This window comes from Heteronotia binoei, chromosome 11 (genome assembly GCF_032191835.1).
Source record: "Heteronotia binoei isolate CCM8104 ecotype False Entrance Well chromosome 11, APGP_CSIRO_Hbin_v1, whole genome shotgun sequence".
NCBI classification, from domain to species: Eukaryota; Metazoa; Chordata; class Lepidosauria; order Squamata; family Gekkonidae; genus Heteronotia; species Heteronotia binoei.
The window spans coordinates 45576223-45603717 of NC_083233.1; the positions used below are offsets into that span (position 1 = coordinate 45576223).

Here is a 27495-nt window from a genome sequence, read left to right on the forward strand (position 1 = left end):
TATAGTTCTGCTAAGATGCCAAAAGCATGGCTCAGTTGTAGACCATCAATAAGTGTCCCGCCCAGCCCGGGCGGGGACTGCGCGGAGGAGACCCCCCGGCGCCTGCCAGGCGTTCCAAGCCCTCGTCGTCACCCCAAGAGCCTTCCCCACCTCTCCAAGCCCCCGTGGCGGCCCCACCCCTCACCTCGACTGACGGGGCGCCAGCAGCCACCCGAGCGACGCCTCCCAGACGACGAGCCTGGCTCCGAGTCCGCGAAGTCTGGCCAGGGCAAGACGCCGGGGAGCAAGAGGGAGAAGCTGAGCCCAGCACCGGGCCAGGAGGAGGAGAGCTGTTCGTCTCGTCGCAGCGCGAGATGCCCCATCGCAGCACGCAGCCGAGGGCTAGGACGCCTGAGGCACGCCCAGTCAGCCCAGCCCTGGCTCGCCTCTCCCGGGCATCTGGGGCTTTGAAGGGGGGAGGAGCCAGAGAGGGGCAGGACCCGGGAAGGGGGAAGGTTGGGTTGGGAAGCATAAAAGGAGGGAGGGAGGAGGTCGCGGAGGAAGCTTGCTGATGCTCAAAGAGGCTGCCTCGCGAGAGAGAGGGGCAGGAGCCGCAGCACAGCCAGGAGGGGAACGGGGGCCTGCGGTGAAGTAACCAACCAACCCCCCCCCCCTGTTTCTGAGACCTCCGGGGAACGCCCCAGAGTGCCCGGGAGGGGCAACGGCGACGCTGGGAGACCGGGAGGGGTACCGAAGACCCGACAACGTGGTGGAGAATGCGGGCACTCTCCCGAGCCTAGGACGGCCACGCCCCCATATTCCGGCCCCGCCCGGTTGGCACTCAAGCCGAGTGGCGACCCCAACCATTGAGCCGGAGTCCAGCGAGTCGTCGACGGACGAGTCAAGTGAGGACTCCGTGATACACCTGGGGCTGACCGCCGCCATGGACACTAACCCCGCCCCCGTGGATTTGGCCCAGTTTGGACAGTGGCTCGCAGACCACCAGGCGCAGCTCCTACGGGAGGTCACCCAGCAGCAGACGGCGGCCCAAGCCACCCTCGTGCAGGATCTTCACCAGGCACTCCTCGCCCGCCCGGAGCCGGCGGGGCCAACACCATTCGGCACCGGGAGGAGCCCCTGGCCCCCTCTGACGAAGCTGGGGGCGGAGGACGATGTCGAGGCCTACCTGGAGGCGTTCGAGCGAGTGGCTGAGGCCGCTCGTTGGCCCAGAGAGCAGTGGGCCTTTATTTTGGGACCCTACCTGACCGGGGAGGCCCAAGCGGCCATGAAGGCCCTGGAGCGGGCTCAGCCGGCGGACTATACAGCGCTCAAGGCAGCCATCCTGGACCGCCTGGAGATCACGCCCGAGGCCCACCGCCAGAAGCTGCGTTCCTGGCTTCCAACGGGGGAGACGCGACCATGCTCAGCAATAGCGACCCTCAAGGATGCCGCCACCCGTTGGCTCAACCCCACCACCAGCGACGGGCGGCGCATCGTGGAGCTGGTGGTAGTGGAGCAGCTGCTGCAGGTGTTGCTGCCGCGTACCCGCCATTGGGTGGCCTGCTGGAAGCCAACCCGTCTCAGCAAGGTCCAGGAGCTGTGGGAGAACTTTCAGGCCTCCGACCACCACGGCCTGCCCCTCCGCGCAGAGGGCGGCAAGCCAGGGAAGGGCTTGCCCCCACCCGGCGGACGGGCCGCCCCAGGAGCAACACCCGGGAGGGCGCCTGGGACCGGAGACCGTGGGGGCCGGGCGCGGCCGCCGCCGGCCCGTGCCATGCCGGGGTGGTGGAGGCCCGGAGCACGCCCGGCGCAACCCGGACTGGGTCTACGCCCCGGAGGCCACGAGGGGGAGAAGGAGGGACGCCCGCCGCCAGAGGCCCGCCGTCCGGCGGGAGACATAGGGCCCTGCTTCACCTGTGGCCAGTGGGGCCATCTCAAGCGCGAGTGCCCCCTGATGGAGTGCGACGTGAGCTGGGAAGAGTCCTGGCAGACGGCTGAGGCGGGGGCTCGCCCCCCCCGGACGATCCCAGTGTCCTTGGGAGGGCGGCAACTGCAGGCCATGGTCGACAACGGCAGCTCGCTGTCCATGATACGGGCCCACTTGGTGTCCACCCCGCTGCCTGTCATCCGCACCGCTGCTATCAGGTGCGTCCATGGGCACATCGAAAGAAGCCCAGTGGTGTCCATCCCACTGAAATACTTGGGCCGCTACTGGAGCGTGCTGGTCGCCAAAGTAACCAGCCTGCCCTACCCAATACTGCTCGGGCGGGATGCTCCGCGTTTTGGCGACGTAGTGGAGGCAGCCAACCCTGGCCGACCAGGCCAGCCCGCCGGGGCCGGTTATGACGCCGCCGCCCCCGCTGGGGAGACAGAGGACAGCAACCCCGGGGAAGGCCCGTCCACCGCAGAACGTCCCGTGGCGGGCGGCCGAGAGACATGGCCGGCGGACCCGCAGTTCGTGGAGGCTCAGACCGAGGACGAAGAGTTGGAGGTGCTGCGACGGCACGAAGCAGTCCGAGACGGGGTGGTCGTGGACGAGCGCCGGAGCCGGCGCCTGCCTCGAATCATCCGGGAAGAGGGCGTGTGGTTCAGAGAGGTAAAAGGGCAGCTGGGCCCTGGGAAACAGCTGTTGGTCCCTCACAGGTACCGGCCCGAGGTCCTGAAGGGCACCCACGACCACCAATGGGCGGGCCACCAGGGGGTGAAGAGTACTCTGACCCGGGTGTTAGCCAACTTCTTCTGGCCTTCCGTAGCCCGGGAGGTCCAGGCCTACTGTCGCTCCTGCGGCATCTGCCAACGCCTCGCATCTAGGGCCGAGCCGCAAGCCCCCCTAGCCCCCTTGCCCATAGTGGGGGTTCCGTTCGAACGAGTGGCCATGGACTTTGTGGGGCCCCTACCCCGCACCCCTCGTGGGGCCCGCTACATCCTGGTACCCGGAGGCTATCCCCCTGCCCACCATGAAGGGCGTGGCCAGGGCCTTGATGCACTATTTCGCACATGTGGGGTTGCCCCGGGAGATACTCACAGACCGAGGCACACCCTTCACGGCGAGCCTCATGCGACAGGTGTGCCAGACGCTGCACATCAAGCAGCTCTTCACCTCCGTCCACCACCCCCAGACTGACGGGCTGGTGGAGCAGATGAACCAGACCCTGAAGGCCATGCTGAGGAAGACAGCATATGACCACCCCACTGCCTGGGATCTCTATGTGGACCTGCTGGTCTTTGCCATCCGAGAGACGCCCCAGGCGTCCCTGGGGTATTCCCCATTCGAGCTGCTGTATGGGCGGCAACCCTGGGGCATCCTGGGCCTGCTCGGAGAGCAGTGGGTACAAGGCAGAGCAGGGCCAGAAGAGGCCCCGGAGGAGTACGTCAGGCAGCTGCAGGAGCGCCTGGAAGACGTGCGGCGGGAGGCCCGGGAGAACCTCGCACAGGCCCAGGAGGTCCAGAAGAGGCGTTATGACAAGGGCTCTAAGGCCCGCGGGTTCCAGGCGGGAGACGACGTCCTGGTCCACAGGGGAGCGATGGGCCAGAACCAGGGGGACCCGTGGCGTGGACCCTTCCAAATCACCCGAGTCCTAGGTCCCCTGACGTACGAGGTCCAGTGCGGGCCTTGCGCCCGCCAAAGGAAGACCCTCCATGTGAACAGCCTAAAGGCCTGGGTGCGGTGGGAGGCGCGTCCGGAGCAGGGGCTTTTGGCCGAAGATCCGGGCGAGCTCCAGGATGGAACCCTGCCCTGGACGACCGCAGGGGGCGCCGGGGGAGGCCCGGTGTTGGACGCCGCTCTCACCCTCAGCCAGCGGCAGGAGCTGCAGAAGGTCCTGGCCGAGTGCCTGACGGTATTCTCCGACCAGCCGCGCCTGACCACCCTGGTCAAGCACCGGGTAGTAACCCCTGCAGGCCAGGTGGCACGCGCCCGTTGGAGGCCCGTCCCACAGAAGCGCTGGGACGTTATCGCCCAGGAGGTAGGGGAGATGCTGCGCCTCGACATCATCGAACCATCACAGAGTGAGTGGCGCAGCCCGGTGGTCCTGGTGCCAAAGCCCGACGGCAGCGTGTGCTTCTGTGTGGACTTCCGGGAAGTGAACAAACTGGCCAAATTCGATGCCTACCAGATGCCACGGGCCGATATCCTGATCGACCAGCTGGGGGAGGCCCGGTACCTCTCCGCCCTGGACCTCACCAAGGGCTATTGGCAGGTGCCCATGCACCCGGCCGACAGGGAAAAGACAGGGGCAGGACCCAGGAAGGGGGAAGGTTGGGTCGGGAAGCATAAAAGGAGGGAGGGAGGAGGTTGCGGAGGAAGCTGGCTGATGCTCAAAGAGGCTGCCTCGCGCGAGAGAGGGACAGGAGCCGCAGCACAGCCAGGAGGGGAATGGGGGCCTGCGGTGAAGTAACCCAGCGCCCACCCCCCTGTTTCTGAGACCTCCGGGGAACACCCCAGAGTGCCCGGGAGGGGCAACAGCGACGCCGGGAGACCGGGAGGGGTACCGAAGACCCGACAATAAGTATCTGCAATAAAAGGAGATGCTGAGAGTCTAGTGCAGGGGTGTTGAACATGCAGCCCGGGGGCCGAATCAGGGCCCTGGAGGACTTCTATCAGCTCCCTCCTGAACAACGTGCTGTCATTTGATTCCTTCTCCCACTCTCTTGCTTTCTTCTGCATCACAGCTTGCTTTGCAAGACTTGCTCAATCACACAGGTGCTACAGAGGAAAACCTCTATTTTCTCCATTGGCCGAGGCTCCTCCCTTGGGGAGGAGGAATAGCTTGCTTCGCCAGGGTCTCTCAATCACACAACAGAACTACTGAGCCAAGCCTCTCTTCCTTCTATTGGTTGAGGCTCCTCCCCCTCCTGGTGCCTGGGGAAGGAAGGAAAAGGCCAGAGCTTCCTTTGCCCTGTTCCCTTGATCCCATGGGAGAAACACAAAAAAAGCTCCTATAAGACCAATGAATGCTAATGTTTTAAGCATATTTTGTTTTTGTTTTTTAATCTTTAATTGTGTTTGTGTCTTTTATAAAGTTTATATCTCTGCTACCTAATCTTAAATAGGTACACATATGACCCAGCCCAACATGGCCTGGCCCAACAAGGTCTCATTTATGTCAGATTCGGCCCTCAAAACAAATGAGTTTGACACCCCTGGTCTAGTGGCCTTTAAAATTCTTGGAATGTGTCTTTGCTCTCTCCCCATATGAACCCCAGAGGGCACTGAGGTCAGTTGGAAAAAATAAAATGACTATCCCTGGGCCGAAAGAGATCAAGCTACAGAACACCCGAGCACGGGCCTTTTCAATAGCGGCCCCCACTCTATGGAATCAGCTTCCTGAGGAGGTGCGGGCCCTGCGGAACCTTGATCAGTTCCGCAGGGCCTGCAAGACTGCCCTCTTTAAACAAGCATACACCGACTGCTGAGTTGCTGTTAAATTAAGGATCCGCCAACATGGGCCTGTCCAAGGACCTATGTCATCATGGAATCAATTACACTGGCAGAATTAGCGTCAGAATGCCATCATTGCTGCCAGATTAAACTAAATTATGAATTTTAATGCATTAACGGGTTTTTATGATGTTAAATTTAAGTTTTATTGTTAAATTTAAAGTTTTTATATTTATTATTGTATATATATAATATGTTGTTAGCCGCCCTGAGCCTGCCTAGGTGGGGGGGGGGGCGGGATATAAATAAAATTTTACCTTACCTTACCTTACCTCTCCTAGAGTGGGAGGTTTTTCCCATAAACTTTCACATAGGCCGGACTGAAGTGCAGAGAGTGGGGCACTCACACTGGCTGCCAGTTCCTTGATGCACTCCCAAACAGGAAGTAGGAGTCACAGTCTTCTCCGGAGCAGCTCGGTCACCCTGTTGACGTCTTCTAAGGCAGCTCACATGATGCATTTTACCCCATCCTTGATCCAGACCTCATGATTTCCCTATCTTGTCTCACAAAGGCACCAGCAGCATTTGACCAGTTGTTGCTTCATAATGATTCACCATTTGATGCTTGAAGAGTTGCTCAGATAATTCTTCGTTTTGACAAAAAAAAAACACCCCATGTTTTAAAAATGGAAAGATTCTGAATGCCCTCCCCAACTGCTCACTGCTTGTTGCCTTCTCAGAAGGTATCCAAAGTAGTCACAGACAATGTGCACAGTGGTTCCAATAGATAAGACACAGTGGAACCAAAATTTCATTCTATGGCTGAACTTCCTGAACTTCTGAGATAACTGGAAAAGTGAAGGAGAAACATACATGCACCTCATACAGTATATGTCAGGGGAGAAAAACTGGCCCTATGTTTCTCACCTGGATTATTTATGTGCTTAAAATTTAGATTGTGGAAGATGCATTTATGCATGTGAATGTAAACAGTCGTGGGAAAATTTTACCTTTTGGTGGCATTTCCTCAACAAAGCTGATATTTGAAGCATCTTGCCTCTTATGGGAAGCCCATCTCATGCTGAAAAGCTTTCCTGTAAGCATCAAGAGATACTGCCCACTAAGCACTGCTGGCCACCATGGTCACTGACAAAGGTCTACTCCAAAGCGCTAAAGCGTAAGATCCATTATGCGGCATCCAACCACACAGGAATGGCTGGTTATCAGAACCTGCTCATGCTGAGCAAATCTTTGATGAGTCACTTTCTAGCTTCCTGGCCATTTTCTGCAGCTGAGGGTGGGAGGAAGTGGTCCAGCCTCTGAGAACAGGTGCAGCAGCTAGTCTGTGGCTCTGCAAAGGCTCCTGAAGATGGCTGTGGCTCTTTTGCACATTTGCCTGCATCCATGTGACACAAAGATGGTTTATTGTTCTCAATGTGTAGTTTCTGAAAAGTATTTGAGAAGTTTTTGTTCTGCTTTTACTCACACCCGCAGGCTCCCAAATCTGGAATTTACCAGCCACACAAAACCAGACGAATGTGTTAACTTCTACATGACTAGTTTCCCACAGAGAAAGTATGGCAGTGCCATGTGTTGGAGAACTCACAACATTCGCAAAAGTTTTGGCTAAAGCCAACAGCAATTTATTTAATCTTGATATAAGAAAAAAAGCTCATCCCTTTTGATCAGTATTTTAAATCAGTTGTATATCTGAATTATTTTCGCTCAGGAAATACTGTAGCAAGTTACACAAACTAGTTTATTTATTCAACAGCTTATACCATATATTTCAGAAAATCCACAATGAAACCTTTATATGAACAAATAAAAAAACCCACTAGAAGCCCCAAGGCTAGTAAAACATCAGGAGAGAAGAAACTGAGAGCAGTGAAACATCTCATAATACTGCAATGAATAAAAACATTTTCCTCCCCCAAAAAATCACATTAAGCAGAATTATTATGTTCAGCCTTCTTCTTTAAAGCTCTGATTTAAAGAAATAGATAAAAGCCAAGAACAGCAAGGGATAACCACTATTTAACCCAAACACCTAGCCACCAAAAGGCTGATTTTTTTCACGCAAATCCTAATGTTAAAAGCGTGAGAAGGTCCACTGCTCACCCACCAAACCTTTGAATGCAACATTGCCTATTCAGCTGAACTTAAATATGCCGATGGGCTCAAACTGGAGGAGAAGGTCCTTAAGACATCCTAGTGCCAAACTGTCAGGCTTTGAAAGTAAAAACCAGCACTTTGAATGGGTCTCAGAAAATAATTGGAAGTCTACAGAGTTGGATTAAGAGTGGCACAGCAAATTCACAGTAACTTGCCCTGGTCAATAGGTGGGCAGCCACATTCTGAGCTAATCAACGTTTCCAAAGACTTGTCAAAAGTAACTCCATGTGTGGAACATTTCAGCCCGTGTGGAAATCACTATGGCACATGTAACTATAGGCAAGTCAGAACAGAATTCCCTGAGAAGGTCTTCAGACTATACACCATAATGACTATTCTGCAGAGGTTTGCAGCCTTCCACAATTAAAGACCCAAGCTATGTCAAAATTCGGAGCAAGAGGCCAACAAAGAACCAGCATAAGAAAAGCCCATTTACCCATGTGAGAGTATACAGTTCAACATTACTGACAAACAGCATGCTGCCTAATTTTGGTATCTTCTATTGTTGTTACCCACTTGTGGAAAGGGCAGGATATAAACTGAAATAAGCAGACAGACAGCTATAAATTTCTAAAGACCAAATACTGGCTGTTGCAAGTCCTTCATATAAGGAGCATCCTGTATGATTGTTTTAGTGCACTGGCATAAAGCTGTGCAGGTTCACACTTGGATTACTGGCAACTGCTTATTGGTATAATTTCTGCTTACTTTGTTCCTTTATAGCCAACCTTTCTCCCCAGCATGGTGACTGACTGGGTCAACTGGGATTAGAAGTACACATTATAAACTTGGTAGCGCTGCTGTTGTGCACATTCCATTACACCTGTCACCTGTGCAGAGCTCCTGACTTTTTAATGGGAGAGGGGAATTTAGTAGATGAAGTCCTGCAGGGCGGAGCTGCAGTTCCTCTTTGACACAACTGTCAAGGAGAAGGGAGCTTTGCTGTTTTCCTTTGCATTACAGCACCCTAGGGAAAAAAAAGACTGAAAGAAGTCGGAGAAGATGGAAGGACTTTGCACTATCTTATCAGCCAAGCATGAAATCATTTTCTCCAGATACATTGTGGGTGTTGTTTGACTTGTAACAGGGCTCAAAGCAGCACCTCCCCCCCCCCTCACCAGTTCAAACAAGCATGGTCAATAGCATACTTAAAGTGCCTGTGCTTTTGAGAAGGACTTGAGCCATGTTAAGTCCATTTTTAATTAGGCATGGCTGAAAACCATTGGGAGGGAAGTTCTAGCACTGCCAACAGTAGATCGATCATATTGATCCCCCCAAATGCAGACAAGGTGGTGAGCGTGCGGATGTGTGCCCAAGAGATGCCATGGAGATTTTGCCATTGAGAATTTCTAGTTTTGATAAACAAGCCAATATGAGCAACCAAAAAAAAACAAAAAGAAGACTGTTCTATGGCAAAACCTCCAGTTTCTTTCTCTGAATTTCCTGTAGCGAAAGCTGCTGCCACACACATTTATGTCATACCAGTGATCAAAGCTAGGAGGGATGTACACAGGAGACCCACTTGGCAGAGTGAGGAGATTAAGGGGGCTGGCAGATCACAAAGAGATTTGTGTGTAATATATGAGATATGGGTCCCTATTTAACCTTGCCTGTGATGTCCACTGTGACCACTAACACCTTGTACTCCTCCCATGTCCTTGCCACTGGGGGAACACTTTAAAATATTATTTAGAGGCCAAGTGCTCCTGTACTGTGCCCTTCAAATGCAGGCATTTCAGAATCTTAAAAAGCTGCAAACTCCTGCAAGGCTGCTTCATTCCCTGGCAGAAACATCGCCATAATGCAGTGAATTTTAAAATGCTGAGGTGGCGGTGGTCACTGTTGCTGTGGGCTAGCTATTCTACTGTGCCATGTCTGTTCCATCCTGGTTATTTTCATGGGATTGCACTTCCAGGACTTATCATTATAGGGGCCACTTATGGAAACTACAAGCAGGTGGAAGATGGAGGCATGAGTGGAAGACTTAACAAATAAGAGGTTGGGTAGAGGCTGTGGTTCAGTGGTAGAACATTGGCTTGGCATGCAGAAGGTCCCAGGTTCCATCTCCAACATCTCCAGTTAAAAGGGTACGGTAGTAGTGATGTGAAAGACTTCCAGCTTCCACCTTACATCCTGGAGAGTTGCTTCCAGTCAGAGTTGGCAATACTGACCTTGATAGACCAATGATCTGATTTGATGCATGGCAGTTTCATGTGTTCTCCACTTCTTCATCTCTGCTAAGTGACAGTCTCAGCTTTTCATCGAAGTCCCAAAAAATGCCACAGCATTGCTGAAAGATTATTTTATTGTACAAAATACAATAGGGATTGATGCATCTTGGAAACTGGTCTGAATTTTTAAAAATGTAATAGTTTTGAAAACAGGCTATAAATACATGGAATAAATCAGAGGTGGCCAATGGTAGCTTTCCAGATGTTTTCCCATGCTGGCTGGGGCTGATGGGAGTTGTAGGCAAAAAACATCTGGAGAGCTACCTTTGGCCACCCCTGGAATAAATGAATAAGCTGAAGAATATAAAAATGCACTCAGTAGCATTCCTTCAGCTTCCTTTCAACAAAAACTTCCTTTCAACAAAAAGTTCAAGTCACAGTCCTTTTGTAGGAAGAGTTCTCCGATGAACTTTCTGACTGGAGTTCACAAACAAGCAATAGTTTTTGTATCTTCTCCTTCACCTTGGGACTTCAGGAGTAATGGTGGTGCATACATATTAAACACCATCCTTGTCTGAGCAGTGGCAGCAGAGCTGATTAATGGGGGCCCTCAACACCATGACACTCTCATGGCCTGGTGCTTACAGCATAATTGATCCATCCTTCTTTAGACCCAGGTTTGGGCAATGTATTTTGCTGTCGGCAATCAATAATTATTTTATATTCAATGCGATCCTTAATTGCAACCCAACCTGACTGCTTGGCTGCAGGAATTATTGATGGCTGACTGAAGGTATATTTTGCAATCAAAATTCCCAGGATAGGTAAGGAAGGGATAAAAAACATACAAACAGGAAACCTTACCTGCATTGCTGCGTGTCGAGAATGGGTCCTTGGGCATGACTGGATGGCATGGAAAGCAAATACAGATGAGTTTACTAATCTGACCTTGCTGTATTAGAATGCTGGTCCTGTCTCCAGCAATGTCCCACTAGGTTGCCTTCTGGATCTCACCTTTGTGGAACTGAAGGCAAGATCATCCTTGAGACATTTTGCCTGCTTTGATGGATCAAGGACCTAATCCGATGACCCAGAGGAAATGGGTGCACACTTCATCTCCTGATTTTAACCTTTTCAACATCATGTTTTCCTTGCTATCATTATGATTTGACTTTTTATTGTATTTTTATCTATGTTACCTGCTTTGGGGACCTGTCACTTAAGAAATGGCCCATGATTAGAATGAATAATATGAAAACAATGGCAGTGAACATACCTGTTTGATTTTTTGTATCATTAGATATTCAGAAGTATATTAACAGGGATGCTATTTTAGATTTTAGTAACAGGGAACAAAGACTTTTTAGGTAGGGTGGGACAATGTCTTCAGTAAAGGCCTGTTCTTAGATTTCATTAAGATGAAAATGCAATACCCCTTCTCTCCTCCAAACAGTATGTTTGAAGAGTATTTGTGCCAGATTCTTTTTTAAAAATAAACACAGTAGCTAGATGAATGTTATCAATGCAGTTCAAAGATTGTCCTTGCGCCTTTGACATCTTATATTCTAATAGCAAAGGTGGCCAATCTTTGGATACTTAAATCCAGGGACTGGAGCTGTGATTAGTTGCTTCTTACTGTTCAACAGCAGCCACTTTATGAAAGCCACGGTGGTGTAGAGGTTAGAGCTTAAGAGTATGGTCTGGGAGACCCAGGCTCAGATCCTCATCTTGCTGTGGAAGCTGAGTGAGTGAGTTTGGACCGGTCACATACTTTTAGCTTAATCCTCACAGAGTTATTGTGTGGATAAAATGTGGAGAAAGGCTGTAGTTTTCCTTGGTAGAAGCTGAAGGGTGAGAAGATGGGAAACTGAAGATTTGGCAGTAATATGTGTGAAAAGGATCTAGGGGTCTTAGTAGACTGTACAATGAACATGAGTCAACAGTGTGATGCGGTAGCTAAAAAGGAAATGTGATTTGGGCCTATATAAACCAAAGTATAGTGTCCAGACCACACAAAGTAATGGTATCACTTTACTCTGCTCTGGTTAGACCACTCCTAGAGGATTGTGTTCAGTTTTGGGCACCAGCATTTAAGAATATAGACAAGCTGGAACATGTCCAGAGGAGGGCAATGAAGATGGTGAGGGGTCTGGAGACCAAATCCTATGAGGAATGGTTGAAGGATCTTGGTATGTTTAGCCTGGAGAGGAGACGACTGACAGCAATGCTGATCCTGTGAATTTAGGCTGATCATGAGGAGGAGGGCAGGAAGGGTTGCACCAGTGCTTAGTTCTCATGCCCCTTTCTTACATGCCCAGGGAAAAGCTTATAGCCACTCTGGGGTCAGGAAGCAATTTTTCTCCAGGCTGGTTTGGCCAGAGATCCTGGAGGATTTTTTGCCATCTTATGGGCATGGAACAGGGGTCACTGGGGGCAGGCTCAGGGTGGCTCACAATACACAATGGAATAACAGTAAAAACATTGAACAATAAAACATTAAAACTATTAAACAGTTTAAAAAACAATTTGGTGCTACCCTGGAGATCCCGTCCAATTCTATGATTCTGCGATTCTAAGACAGAGGGGTAGATAAACTAGGCCATCTGTTTAGTAGGAAGGAGTTAAGGTTGCCAACTCCAGGTTGGGAAATTCCTGGAGATTGGAGGTGTGGAATCTGGCGAGGACTGGATTTGAGGAGGGCATACTTTGAGGTGCCAAACCAGTACTGACTTTTAAAAGTCCCTAAGTGGTCTGAGGCTGGGGTATCTGAATGACTTTTTTCTTCTGTGTCAACCTGCAAAGAGGTTGTATTCATCACTGAAGGCTCTTCTGAAGGTTCCCTCACTTTTGGAAGGGAGACTTTCATCAGATGGCGAGTTTTTCCCTATAGTTGTGTACCATTTACAGAAGTCCATCAGAAGGGTGGTCACCTGGCAATGTTTCTGCCACCTCTAAGGTGCCAGGTAAAATCTATATCGAATATTCCAGCATGCTGGGTGTTGATTTCTTCTCTTACCCATGCCTGTTTTCTATGTCTTTTAGTTTTTAGTCTTTAAATACATTTTATGGTGAACTGCATTTTAAAGCATGTGGTCTTAAAACATTGCTGCCACCATGAGTTAACATTGTTATTTTACTGACCTCATTGTTCTCCCACTGAAAAGCTGCCTTGAATGCTCATTGGAACAAAATGGAAATGCACAATTTAAAATTTAGAAAGGAAGGACACAGTGGTTCCATTGTTATATGTCTGCCGAGTACTTTTTCAAAGCCATCTAAGCAAGTGGCCATCATTCCTACACATTCTGTGACAGGCAGTGAATCCCACAGGTTAATTACATTTAATGTGTAAAAGAAGATGTCCTCTTGTAAAGGCTGTTGCATGATTCTGAGTTTCTACATTATGTGAAAGATATGTCTTCTTTCTAAAAACTGATAATGTTGATAGATTACCCATTGGGGAAATATCTTCACTGTGCTATGCTACCTGTCATAGCCGCTTAAAGAACTCTCTATTATACCTACAGAAAGCCGGCTGACAGTCAGATCCTTGTCTTATTATGCAACCAAAACAACACACACACACACAGAACAAGACAATTACTACCTTCAAAATCTGCTTTCTTTGAGTCATCCTCAGGAACAAAAAAAAAGCTCTTCCTCTGCCAGTCCAGTGCAGGCAAAATAAGGCCATCATAATCTCAATAATATTTCTAACACAGCCCCCAGAAGTAAAAGGTGATTACTGGAAGGAACTAGGGAGGACAGGGCATTTGTTAATGCTTGCAGGACAGTGCTGTCAACAGGACACATTTAAGTCTGCCTTGTCAAGTGTTGCTTTTCTGTATAAACTGGATTGATGGTTCCTTCAGTGTTTCTTTTCCCATCGCTGCTTCCCCTTTGCATACAATGGCCTGGAACCAAAGCCACTGACCTTATCAGCTTTAAAGATTTTGGAATATCACAATCTGGGTAGGAGAATATCAGCATTTTCCACAATGTATCTCCTCAGATCATGGCCATTATGGTCAGGGTTTTCAGTCTGATGTTTACTTTAGTTGTTACATTGACTTTAGTTGTTATTTAATGGCTTTTAGTGATATTGTATGGTGGTTTTATTCATTTTTAACATTTTAATGATTGTACTGCTTTTAAATGAAATAATCTTTCTTGGGGAGTACAGTATAATATTGTGCGTGTGTGTATGCACACACACACACACACACAAATAATACTTCTTTGCCCCCTTTTTGTCACTAATTTCTCTCCTTGTTTTCATTGTGAACTTATTTTCAAAAAAGTCTGTGATCTTGCCTCTCTCTAATGACTTTTTCTTTCTGTGTCTGCCTTCCTTATGAACTTTCACCCTATAGGTCAGGGGTGGGGAATCTTTTTTCTGCCAAGGGCCATATGGGTATTTATAACATCATTCACGGGCCAAAAATATGATCAACTTAAAAAACAGTGCTCCACCGAGGGAAAATGATTCAGGCCAGCAAAATTAATGAAAATAATTGTTTTTCTATTTGAAGTCATGTGAGGAGAGCCTAACCTGGTGCACGCATGCGCACACACACACACCTGGCCTGCCACCCTAGGCAAATGAAGAGGTCCAGGGCTTTTTTGTAGAAAAAGCCCAGCAGGAACTCAGTAGCATATTAGACTACATCCCCTAATATTAGCATATTAGGTCACACACTCATTTGCATATTAGACCACACCATCTGGGATAATCAAGTGCAAACTGAACTGTGACAGTAACTTTTCCAGAACCTGCAGCAATTCTGGCTGGCCAGCCAGGCCCCAGGGAGGCTGCCGCACAGTACATCTGGGCCCTGTGATCCCTGCCTGGCCCTGGGGAAGCTGCTGCACAGTGCAGCTGGGCCCTATGATCCTCGCTGGCCAGCCAGGCCCCAGGGAGGCTGCCACATGGCTCAGTTCGGTCCAGCAATCCCCAAGGGCCACACCAAGTGACCTCAGAGGTACGGAGGTTCCCCACCCCTGCTATAGGTTATCCATTTTCTAGTTAAACCTAAAGATTGCCTGATTTATTTCCAGTCTGCACCTTTTCCTCCTTGAAACTCCCATCCGTTAGCTGGCCTTCCACCTGATACCTGAATTTCCTCCTCTGTTGTTACATTCACAGTGCAACCCTAAGCAGAGTTACATGCTTCTGAATTCCTTGAAATCAATGGGTGTAACTCTGCCTAGGACTGAATGGCCAAATGCCTCCCACCCTAAGACACAACTATTTACTTTGGCTGTTCCCAACTGATTCTTTCCTTCCTCCTCCTTACTGTGCCTTGTGTTTTACTTTAGATTTTAAGTCTCCCTGTGCTTGTTTTAATTTAGATTGTTGTATAGCAGCCACCTAGTGAGCTTAGATGCTTTATTTAAAAATACTTTAAAACTCTGGTTGTTCTTTTCATTAAATAAATCTACCACAAATATTGGGGAAAGGGAAGCACAAGCAGTTGTCAGAATGTGCAAAAATCATTTGTGTAAAACATTCTGTATTTGCAGCTATCCATATTTTTGAGGCTCAGTTGTGCAAACCGCAGTTTACTTCCAAGCCATGGTTTGAGCTTTTAGAAGTACAAGCACACCATGGCTCAGAGCTGCTTGCCTGCTTTTATTTTTTCCTCTGATCATCACTTCCTTTTCTAGATGCAGTGCTGACTGGAAGGGGGCAACAAGAACTGCAGTTGGGCAGCTGAGATACCACATCAAGCAAAGCTTGCATAAACCATGGTTTCAAACTATGCTTTCTAATTCTGATAAATTGGCAACCACTTGTAAACTCATACTTTACACCAAACCATGGTTAGGTTTCCATTGCCAGGATTTGACATGACATCTGAACAGAACCTGAGCTTTATTCCACTGTCTATTATTGTCATATAGATCTCTCCTCAAATTCAACTTAAGAGACATCAGTTGATGAAGAACTCCACAGATCAGTTGTTATTAGGAACTAGGTGGAACATGCCCTGATCTGGAGAGCCTAGGCTTTCCTGATATCATCAGACCTTGGAAGTTGTTCCTGGCTAGTATTTGGAGGGACCTCCAAGGAATACCAGGGTCATGGAAAACCAGCTCTGAACATCTCCTGCCTTTAAAATCCTATAGGGTCACCATAAGTGCATGATTTGATGGCGCTTTCCACCACCACCAGGTTCTACAGCCATTCCATTGGCTGCTCACCAGTTACTGGGCTCAGTTCAAGGTACTGACTATCCCTTACAAAGCCCTTCATGACCTTGGTCCCTCATACCTGCAGGACTGCCTGTCTCTCTGTGCTCTGCCACAACAGCTTTGCTCATTTAAGCAAGGTACCACCCTGCAAATGAGCAAAATCAACAACTGCAGGGCTCATGCATTCTCTGTTGTGGCCCTCTCCTTATGGAATGGCCTGCCTGATGTGGTCAGAAAGACTCCCACTCTTCTGGCTTTCTGCAATCTATGCAGAACTGGATTATTCAGGGTGGGGGATGCTCCACCCCAGGTGCAGCTTGAGGAAGGCCCTTGAAGAGCAGCCCTCTAAGGCAAATGTCTTTCCCTCCAGTCACTAGGGGTGCAGGGAAGTCTGAGCATAGCAAAAAGCACTCTAGGATTGGCTAGACATCTCTTACAACCAAGCCAGCATGCTTATAGCTAATAGCTTGGACTGTGATTCTGTGCTTGACATCAGCTGGCATTGCCACAATGGTGCTGGGTTTGCTGAGCACTGTACATTGCACTGGTACTGCTGGGCGTTCAACTCCCCCCTTTCTTGGACTGTGATTCTATGCTTGACATTAGCTGGCATTGCAACAGTGGTGCTGGGTTTGCTGGGCACTGAACATTGCACTTGTTCTGTTAGGTTTGTTTGCAAAAATGTCCCCCCTCCATTCAGTTTCTACAAAGATTCTCTGATTTGACTTTAGTCCTTTGGAAACAACAGAAGATGGGGTCACCTTCTTTAGAGGGCAGTGTGTTTCTTAATATCCAGTCTGGTGAAGTTTGAGGTTACTATTTTGTGATGCTTTGGCTAGTGTGAGCAAAAGTTAGTGCAAAGCAGACTCCTAGTTCTCAAAAATGTCTTGTAGATGTTTGGGATGGTCAGTCTTGGACTTCAGAATGGAGAACAGAACCCCTCCCAAGTGCCAGTTCAGAACACAAGTGATATGATGGAGTTTTAATTTATTTTGCCATTAAGTCACAGCTGATTTATGGCAACCTGGTTGGGTTTTAAAGGCAAGAGACATTTGGAGGTGGTTTGCCATTGCCTGCCTCCACATTGGCCCTGCTTAGCTTCTGAGATCTGATGAGATCAGGCTATCCTGGGGCTATCCAGGTCAGGGCTAGGTTGAGAGTAATATGACTAGCCCAAAGTCTCCCAGCAAACTTCCATGGCACAACTGGGGATTCAAACCTGGATTTCCCAGATCCAACATTTTGACTATTACACCGTGTTAAGAACATAAGAGACGCCATGTTAGATCAGGCCAATGGCCCATCCAGTCCAACATTCTGTGTCACACAGCGGCCAAATATATATATATATATATATATATATATATATATATATATATATATATATATATATATATATATATACACACACACACACATACACACTGTGGCTAATAGCCACTGATGGACCTCTGCTCCATATTTTTATCTAACCCCCTCTTGAAGGTGGCCATGCTTGTGGCCGCCACCACCTCCTGTGGCAGTGAATTCCACATGTTAATCACCCTTTGGGTGAAGAAGTACTTCCTTTTATCCGTTTTAACCTGTCTGCTCAGCAATTTCATCGAATGCCCACGAGTTCTCGTATTGTGAGAAGGGGAGAAAAGTACTTCTTTCTCTACTTTCTCCATCCCATGCATTATCTTGTAAACCTCTATCATGTCACCCCTCAGTCGACGTTTCTCCAAGCTAAAGAGCCCTAAGCGTTTGGAACAGCTGTTGGAATCTGATTGTGTTGGAACAGCTGTTGGAATCTGATTTTTTTTCTTTACTGGCATGATTATATAATCAAAGTTACATGAATTTTTCACTGTCTGTTTCTTTTCTGGCCACTTAAACAAAGTTTGGGTCCAGAGGTACCTTAAGACCAAATTTTGTTCTGCTGCTTCAGACCAATATGGCTACCCACCTGAATTTACTTTCTAGCCATTATTATTATCATCAATTAACTATTAAACTGGAAAATTTCCTTTCAGCTCTTTTCTTCTCTGCTTGGATGGATTGTAGGCAGCATGGCAAGGTCAGCTTCCCAATGCATATTTAAGCCTGAGTCTGCCACTGCAGCCACACATTTCATTGTCAGTAGAAAAGAGCACAGTATGAGCTTTTGTGGCAGGGTATGAGCTTTCATAGCAGCAGAACCTTCTGTATGTCAAAATCTGAAGAAGTGAGCAGTGACTCACAAAAGCTCATAACTTGCCACAGATGCTGTTAGTCTTTAAGGTGCTACTGGACTCTTTTCTACTGCTATAGGCAGACTAACACGGCTACCCATCTTGATCTATTTCATTGTCAGGCTACTCAAGGATCATGAGTCATTCAAACTTGACATTATGCTACCCTCTCTCCCTTTAAGCAACGATAGGCAGATACTTCCTCTCTCTCTCCCCCCTGCCAGCAGCAGCCTTCTCACCATCTTTCTTTCGCCTCTCTTTGAATCTCAGCTCTCTCTTCAAATTCATTATGTAGGAATCAATTCCATTTTGTGCAGAGTGAACTTTTAAAAACCAATATGCAAAGCTCATCTCTCTCTCTCTCTCTTTTAATGCAGCCCTGAGCTAAAAACTGCATTTGCTTTTACAATTAGCTCCGTTTTGACCTTTTGCTGGATGGAATTTGCAATGACCACATTAGGTGGCTCTGGGTGCCTTCACAATCCTGAATTCTAGAAAAGCAAAGCATGGGATGACCAAGCACTTAGCCTCCCCCCCAAAAAACCATAGCCTGACACCTTCATCCAGTTGACAGCCAAACAATGCAGCACCTACTGTTGCAGTACCCAGGCCTTGAATTCAGCAGAAGCTCACAGGAGCACAGCTCCTGAACCTTTCTGATGGTTTCCCCTCCGCCTCTCAACCTTGTCCATTGAATAGTAGGTGCCACTGCATTACAATCTCTGGATGAACTCCACCATCTATTTTTCTACAAAATGACCCCTGGTGGTACCTAACAGAGATGGGGAAATTCTTATCTATTGTAGCTACTTTTTGCTCATGAAATGAGAAGATGGGCCAGCTTGGTTCAGACTGCCTAGGTGATTTTTTTTTTACAGCCAAGCATGCCGGTGTTTACTCTTTTTTTAAAAAAATGTCAGGGGTATCTCTGTTAATAAGTTTTTTAGAGACAGCTTTGGATTTTGTACTGGGTTTTTCTTTATGCAATTACTTACTTTGTTACCTCCTTTGGAGTTCCAAAGAAAAGGAAAAATTTTGTGAATAAACCATTCAAAACCAAACCTGGAGGCTTGTGGGATATTTAGTTGGAGAACATCCTGAACTTGGCTGCAGGGGTTGTGATCAGGTCAGGCAAGTGGCTACAAAGATAGCACTTATGACCCAAAATATATGTACATTTCCTCTGAGGAGCTCAGGTTAGTGTATGATTCTCTCCTCCATTTTATCCTGACAACAACCTAAGGAAGATGAGAATCACTTATTGAGTTTCATGGCAAGCAGGTATTTGAACCTGGATCCTCAGCCCTAGCCTACACCATGTGGGTCCTTTATGTTCCTATTAAAAATGGTACTAACATAGCAGTGGTAGCGCTACAGTAGCCAGCCACCCTGAGTTGGGACAGAAATGTTTTACATAAATAAATCACTGCATCTAAGTCTTAAGGCTGCAGTCCTGCATGCACCACTATGACTTGGAAAAACCTCCCATCCAACAAACAAACATTTGAGTGGACTAGAGTCTCTGATGATATACTACCACTAACAAGACAGGAGTCCTTGAGCATTTAACAATGTCAGCTCTGATAGGCAATAGCTGTCTACAGTGACCAGGCAGAGGTTTCTCCCAGCAGTGGTCCCTGAGATCTTTTAACAAGGTTCCATAACTTGGATCAGGACCTGGGATCTTGCGCCATTGCAAAGCAGGTGCTCTAACATTGAGGGTCTCAGCTCTCCCTGAAATAATTCGCTAAAGATGCTGAGAACTGAAACTTTCTGTATGCCAAAATATGAAGTTACTTTTACTGAGTTGGACCAACTGTCCACCTACAGCAGCTGGGGTTCCCAGGTCCCCCCCTCCCCAGCCACCAGCAGGGGATGGGGGATAAGGTTGCCAACATTGTTCCCTCAGAGTCAGCGTGAGCTAGCTCACAGATTTTTAGCCTCCAGCTCACATGTTTTTGTCTTAGCTCAGGAAGGATGACCCCAGTGCACAATAATTTATGCAGTAGCTCACAACTTTAATGACACTAGCTCACAAAGTAGACCTTTTGCCTACAAGACTCTGCAGCTTAGAGGGAACATTGGTTGCCAGATCCAGGTTGAGAAACTCCTGGAGACTTATGGATGGAACCTGGAGAGGACAGGGACCTCAGTGGGGTACAATGCCATAGAGGCCACCCTCCAAAGTATCCATTGGCGAACTGATCTCTGTAAACTGGAGATGAACTGTAATTCTGATGGATCTCCAGGTCCCACCTGGAGGCTGGCATCCCTACTTCCAACTGGCAGTGGCCCTTCGGGGGGGCTTTTCTAGTCCCGGTCCCAGAGAACGTCTATGCCAGCCTAAGACATGGACTTTCTGCACTCAGCTCCTGAGCTGCAACGCCTAATATTACAAAAGGGCAGCTTCAGTTCAAAAGTTCCGCAGGTACAATCCAGTCTCTCAGCCTAAATGAGCCGATTGGGGATGGGGGCGGGAGACTCCAGATCGCTCCGCTCGTCTTCTACCCTTTCCACTCTTGCGCAAGCGCAGCAGAACCCAACACCCGTCATGTCGATGACGCAAGAGGGCGGGACGAAAGGGAAAGGGGGCGGGATTCCCGAGTCCGGACTCGGGAGGACTTTTGAAAAGCTCCCGCAGCCGCTGCAGCCGTCGCCGCAGGAAAAGACGGGGAGGAGAGGCGGCTCAGCCGGTCCTCTGCGGCCTCGACACCGCCTCGCCAGCGGGCTGGGTGGCAGCGAACACGGGTGAGGCGACGGTGACGAGCGAGAAAGCGCTCGCTGTGAAAAGAAAAGGGAAAGGGAGGGCCGCTCTGTGTTTTCCTCCGTGATTGGCTGAAGGAGGGGGGCTTCTGGGAGGCCTTTGCGTATTGGATCAGCTTCTCCCGAGGAAAGTGGGTGATGCGATTGGCTGGTGATGGTCTCCAGTGGGGGGGAGGGGAGGTTGGCATCCAATGCTCCACCTCCGGAGGCTGTGGGGGGGCATAGTTTGTGTGGAGTCTGTTTCCCCCGGACTGAATTTCTGCAGTTTGGAAAGTGGACCGTGGTCCCCCTCACATGGTTGATGCTCTTGAATCTCTGGGTCTGGGGGCGCAATCTGGCTTTGTAGTTTTGTGTATGATGTGTTGTCAGGGTGGCTCCTAATAAAATGCTACATTATTCAAGTTTTATTAATTTATATGTTGCATAATGTGATGTCTAAGCAAAAGGAAACAGGTCACTGTTTCAAGGAACTTGCTATCAGAATTTGGACTGGGAATGACAGTGGCGGGAAGGGAGAGGAGAACTCACGGCATGTAATAGCCTTGTGCTTGCTTGGGGTCAATTTTGTGAGGTGCTGTGGTGGGACAGAATTTGAAATGTGTTCTATGTGAGGCTGCTTCCAGTTTGTTTTTGAGTCCAGTGGAAAGTGTTGGGTTTGACTGGAAAAACCCTAAATGGCCTTTGACGTAGGTATGAGATGGACCTCACTTCCCCTACAGTCCTGCCTCTTTGTTTAGATAACTGGCTGAAGTGTTCCTTCTAGAGTCCCCTGTCTGAACATAAGAACATAAGAGAAGCCATGTTGGATCAGGCCAACGGCCCATCAAGTCCAACACTCTGTGTCGCACAGTGGCAAAAATTTTTATATACACACATACACTGTGGCTAATAGCCACTGATGGACCTGTGCTCCATATTTTTATCTAAACCCTTCTTGAAGGTGGCTATACTTGTGGCCGCCACCACCTCCTGTGGCAGTGAATTCCACATGTTAATCACCCTTTGGGTGAAGAAGTACTTCCTTTTGTGAGGCCAGGTGGTTTGTCTGTGAGGCCAGGTGGTTTCTACCAGGGGCAGGTGGTCCCTAATGTGCCACCCTGCCTGGAAATCTTCCTTACTTGTGTTTGCCTACTATCTTTTAAAAACTTCTTCTGCACTTCAGTGAAGCTGCTATTACTCTTGTCCCAGAAGCCTTGGGTGGCCCTTGATTACAGGCTGGTTCTAGTTAACCATTTCTGTTGGGTGGTGTGTTGGTTTAGTTTGACTTTTGTGTTGTGTTGAAGAATCTTATGTAAATTATCTTGGATATTACTTTAATTTTAACAAATACACTTTGTAAACTAATGTAAGTGTTGGAGCTCTTGAGAGAAGCGTTGTGTGAAGTACTGCCCTACCCTGCAAGGTAGTCAGTTTTGTATTATGTATAGGAGTGTGGTTTACCTTAAACCACCCTGTAAACTTGTGGCCAAGCTGAAATTTGGACTGGAGACTTCCCAGTTTAAAGTTGGCTGTTTATCTCTGTACATGGTAGGGACATAATTTTCTTTCATGTAGTGGGCCACCAAAAGGAATTAAAGGGAGAGTAAAAGAATGCTTGTTCTCTCCGCCCCCCCCCCCTCCGCCCAATCTGGAAAGAGAGAGAGTTGCTCTTTAGGAAGCAGTGATTTCTGTTGCAGGAGTGATTCCAGAATGGCGTTGGAATTTAGAACCTTTCTCTCCATATCTGTTCAGCAGACTTCTCTGCTGCCACAGATGTGTTTCCTTATGTATTGAGAAGAAAAACTCCTCCCCCCACCTTTTAGGGTACTGTATTGAAGTGGGGTTTGCAGTTGTGCTGGAAGATTTTGGGTTGATTTCAACGTTTGACTTAGAATGTACTTGTTCTTGTTCCTTTTAGGCTTGTGAATGCTTAGAAAGTATTGGCACTGAACTTTTGTAATCTATCCTTTTTTAGACTAACAGCATCATCCCGCTCATTACAGAATTATTGTTCTGAATATAAACAGCCCCCTACTGATTTTCCATTAAAGTTTGCTTGTTTTTTAGTAAGTACCTCTGCACTTCTGCTAAGATATAGTATTAAAAAGGCACTTTAAAAACAGTTGTGCAGTTTCATGTAGCAAAGCTTTTAAATATTTATATGTCTCCTTATTTGCAAACTTAAATGCAGTACATTTATGTGAGTAATGTACATTGACACACAGTGTTTCTAAAATAAGATTTTTTAAAGGGAAGCTGTTGACTTGAGGTTAATTGCAAACTGATGGTATGAAAAAAATGTGTCTCATGATTTCCCACTAGATTTAGTAACAGTTGTAGTATTTTAAAATCCAGAACTCCCATTTCCCCTATGACAAGCAAGAGGATATATAGTTAAAGGTGGTGGTGGTGGTGGGTTTAAATCCCTGTGGTGTTTCAGAAGAGTGCACATGGATAAATCTCTAGGTCCTGCTGGAATTTTAACAGAAAGCTTTCTGGTGGATGCAGGAGCTATTCCCTGTGGGCCAAGGAGAAGTCAAGATGACTGTGCAAAACACTCTCTCTCTTCTGAAATAGCTAACTATAAAGCAGACATTTAGCTGGTGCTAGTATCAGCACCAGTTTCTGTGCCAGTTATAAAGCTCACTTGGGGGCTACTGCAGCCTAGTTGCCTGATTTCATCTCCAGAAATCTTGTCAGTCCCTAAGGTGCTACAGAATCCCATAAATATGTAGAAGACACTTCCTTATCTATGGGTGGCCTGGTTTGTATACTTTCATGACTGATGCAGGGTGCTTCGTCCTTACTATTAGGTGTAGTGATGGGCCATGGAAATGCCTACCTTGATAGCCATAAGGGTGAGTCTTTGCACTGATGATTGCTGCTTTATCAAGCCAAGAGATGTGTGGCGTTCAGATAAGAGTCAATAAAGCTGGTGACAGGGCCGGTGCTAGGGTTGTTAGTGCCTTAGGCAACCTGCCCACTAGCACCTTTCCCAAATTTAAAAAACAGAGAATTGTAAGAGAAATGAAGAAGCTTTAAACTATTTACATTTTTAATTTGCACTTTTTAATTTTAAATTTTACTGTTTTTTTTTAAATTGTGAAATTGAGCAATAAAAATTGTGCGAATACTACTTGATCCTTTTAGCTGGAGGTGCCAGGGACAAGACTTTCACATGACCATTTCTACTTAATCCTCTTAGATGGAGGTGCCAGGAACAAGACTTTGTGCATGCAAGAAAGATGCTCTACCGCTGAGCTATGACTCCCACCCCATGGCTCTGTTAAAGTAGAGTAGGAAGGATGCTTGGCAGCATACAATTTCAACAGGAGACATTTTTTAGAAACTGTAATTGGCTCTTCTTCAGCTTTTACAGTTGTTTAATTTATCCCTGCCATGCTCTGAGGAGCACCCTGCACAGGTGCCATCTGCTTTCGCGTTTCAGACCCAGGGAACACAAAACCAGCCGGGCAGTGTCTGCGCTCCCTGGAGCCTGCTTTCCATTGGGGAAGGCAGGCTCCAAGGAGCACACACACAATGTGTGGGGAGAGGGGGCACCTGGCAAAGCCCCCTAGGCGAGGTAGTGCCCTAGGCCAGGTGGTGCCCTAGGCAGCCGCTTACTTGGTCTACTTCCACACACCGGCCATGCTTGGTGATCATAGGCCAGCATCCAAAAAACCCCACAAAAAACCAAGCTACTTTCCAAACCAGATTGGTTTTCAAAAGCTGGTAGGCCAAAATAAGTTTTATTTTGTAAATGAGGAAGCTTTTAACAAAGCTCCGCTCCCCACTCCAATATACGTAGTTAGAAGTTCCCAGATAAATAAGCCATCCTTGGAACTTGGCTCTGTATCTTACTTAGCATAGTGGCTAATTCAGACCTGATTTGAGGCCAAAGATTACCTGCCTTGGCTTTCACTGTCCATATTTGTTATCATCTTCTGTTTTGAAACCAAGGTAACTTTACCTTTGTAAGGATAAGTCTTAAGTCTTTGTAAGGATAAGTCATTTGGCTGGCTGGCTGTGGTGAGGAGCAATTGTCCTCTTCTGAGTCCTGACTAGAAGCAATAGCGCTGCATGGTTTTGGCTGTGCATATGGTTCTGTCTGTCCATCTGGCTTAGACTGACTCATTTGATGGTTCTGCAGTGGATACACATGTACCTTTCTCCCCCACCTTCAGGAAGCTGTGCATACAAAGCCAAGGAACAATTCCTGCTCCCTGTCTTGTATCCAGGATCCTCAAGACTCAGGCAGGCGCTGCAAAGATTGGCCACAGAGCAACTCTTTCTCAGGAGCAAGTGCTGCCCACTTCAGCCCTGGGAGACTTTAAGTCCAAGGGCAGGGGCAAACAGCCTCCTGGGTTCAGCTCTCTCTTTAAACGCCCTTGAATGTTCTGTGTGCTGCTTCTTTATGATACAGGAGGAAATCTATATTCTTCTCTTTAGGGTAAAGGATGGTGAATCAATTGTAATGTAGGCTTTACAGCCTCTAAGCATGCTTAGGTGAACGAATTACAGGCTAAATAAAAGAGGTGTTATTTCACTTGTATCCCAGGTGAGGTCAATGCCTTTTATACTGATAAGGCAAGTAAACATTGTTCAGTGTATTTATTGCCTTGATCTCTGGAGTAGAAGCAAGGCCAGATTCAGTAAGGTAATGGATATGACTGAGTGAATGTCTGTAAATGAGTGTGCTGGGCTCTAACAGCCAGAAACCTGTTCTGGGGTTCTACATTTAATCCCTCATTTTCCCAATATTGAGAAAAATCCCAGATAACTGGCTTTTAATATTGATAGGCTGAATGGAGCTGCAGTTGGAGCTCCACAGATGCTGCATTGCATTTTCAGGGCTGTCAGTGTCTCCAAGATCCAGCATACGGAGTGGATGGTGTAGTTTAGTAGTGCTGCATCTGCTCAGCATGCAGAATATCCCAAGCTCAATCCCTGTCATCTCTAGTTAAAAGGATCAGATGGAACAGGATGTAAAAGATTTTTTGTCTAGCCGAAACTCTGGAGAGTTGGTGCTGGTCATAGTACACAATACTGACCTTGTTGGGCCAAGGTTCTGACTTGTCATAACCTGGCTTTTTGTGTTCATGTGTTTTTCACTTGTCAAAAGTGACCATGGCGCCTTCAGCTTGATAGTCTTTGGGTAGTTCTACAGCTTGCTAGTCATGCCTTTGTATCACCCCCAGCCCACATTTCACTGGGGAGATGTAGACTACTGAATATTTTTGGAATTTATTTATTCTCCTCTAATGTAACATTTTCAGAAAAAAAATTGGAAATTCAGGAACATTTGGATTATATTTCAGTACTTTTACTTTCTTATCAAACCTAAACTTCTTTTATAACATACATTATGTCTTATTGAGAATGTTAAGTTATACTTGGCGCATTTATGAAATTTAAAAAATATAAATGCCTTGGTTTTCAACAAGAAAAATTGCAGATATATCCAATAGAGCTGCAAACTGCTGCTCACTGTACTGCTTTATCAGGCTGAATCTTAGTTTCTTTCATCTGAGACAAAAAGGAGGAAAAGTTTTTAAAAACAAAAGGGTTTTTTAGTAAATAAAGAAAATGTATTACTTGGCTAAAAAAAGCTACACATAGTCATACTAAGACTAGCATCATGTTTGGTTATTAAGTTAAATTTCATAACATTGAAAATGTTAAACATTTCAGTAATATACTGTTGCATGCATTAGTTGTGTCCAGAATTAGACACATTTAAACAATGGAATTTTTCTATGAGAATATGTTTATGATAATAGTATATAGATGAGTTATTCTGTATACCAATTGCAAGTTGGCTAAATCTGAGGATACTTAAATTTGAAGACTGTGCCAAGACGAATCTTTCAACAAACCTGAAAAGTGTCCTAGGTTTAAATAAAAATCTGAAATAAAATGCATTGGCAGTTTAAAACCCCCCAAATGGTAAAAAGAACACTTGTGCCTTTAAGAAATAGGTGCCCTTATTTGCTGTTGCTAGGCAATGGCCAACATTTTGCCAGCATTCCAGGTTTTTGTTATTAAAGGCAGTGGGAGCAACCAGAGTCCTTTCTGCGGCTGTTTTGGCATTTAAGGGAGGACTTTTTGTGGTCAGGCCTGGCAGTAACCTGTGGGCAACTTGTCACCTTGTAACTTGTATGATTTACCCAGGCCTGGTTGCTTGCTACTGTTCAGCAGCAGCCACCCCATAAAAGCCAATGTGGGCCTAGAGTTTCAGATTAGGATCTGGGAGACAGGTTTGAATGCCCGCTCTTTTGTGGAACCTCACTGGAAGACATTGGGTGTGAAGAACAGAAAGAAGCAGTTAATGGTGAGGTTTGGGAATTGCAAGGAGGAGTTAGACAAAATAGTGTAGAGGGGGATACAGGGGGAAGTGAGGTATCCCACTCAGTTCAGTGCAGATGGTCTCAGTTCAGCTGGCACCACATAGCTAGGTCATAGTTTTACTGGGGAGAGGCTGCCAGAGGGTAGGGAAAGAAGGAAAAGTTCAAGCAGGGGTAGGTAAAGCTAAGCTGGTGGATGGAAAGGAAAGTAGGAAGCAGGAAAAGGGAGGGAGCTCCGAGGCTTTCAGAAAAGGGAAAAAGGACATAGTGGGAAAAGGAACAATGAGTCCTTGTAG

The 27495-nt window shown here is 47.2% G+C and overlaps 1 protein-coding gene across 5 annotated transcripts in view; it reads left to right on the top strand.

Annotated features, from left to right (window-relative positions):
• Positions 1-20704: 20704 nt before the first annotated feature.
• The window catches only part of KLHL13 (kelch like family member 13), a 73463-nt gene continuing 66672 nt past the window's right edge, over positions 20705-27495 (top strand). For 2 of the 5 annotated variants that reach the window (XM_060249058.1, XM_060249061.1), the window contains exon 1: positions 20775-20872. The gene's annotated coding sequence lies outside the window, so the exon portion shown is untranslated. Of the gene's footprint in view, positions 20873-27495 lie in introns of all 5 variants that reach the window. The other 3 variants (XM_060249062.1, XM_060249060.1, XM_060249057.1) reach the window with 3 other exon arrangements.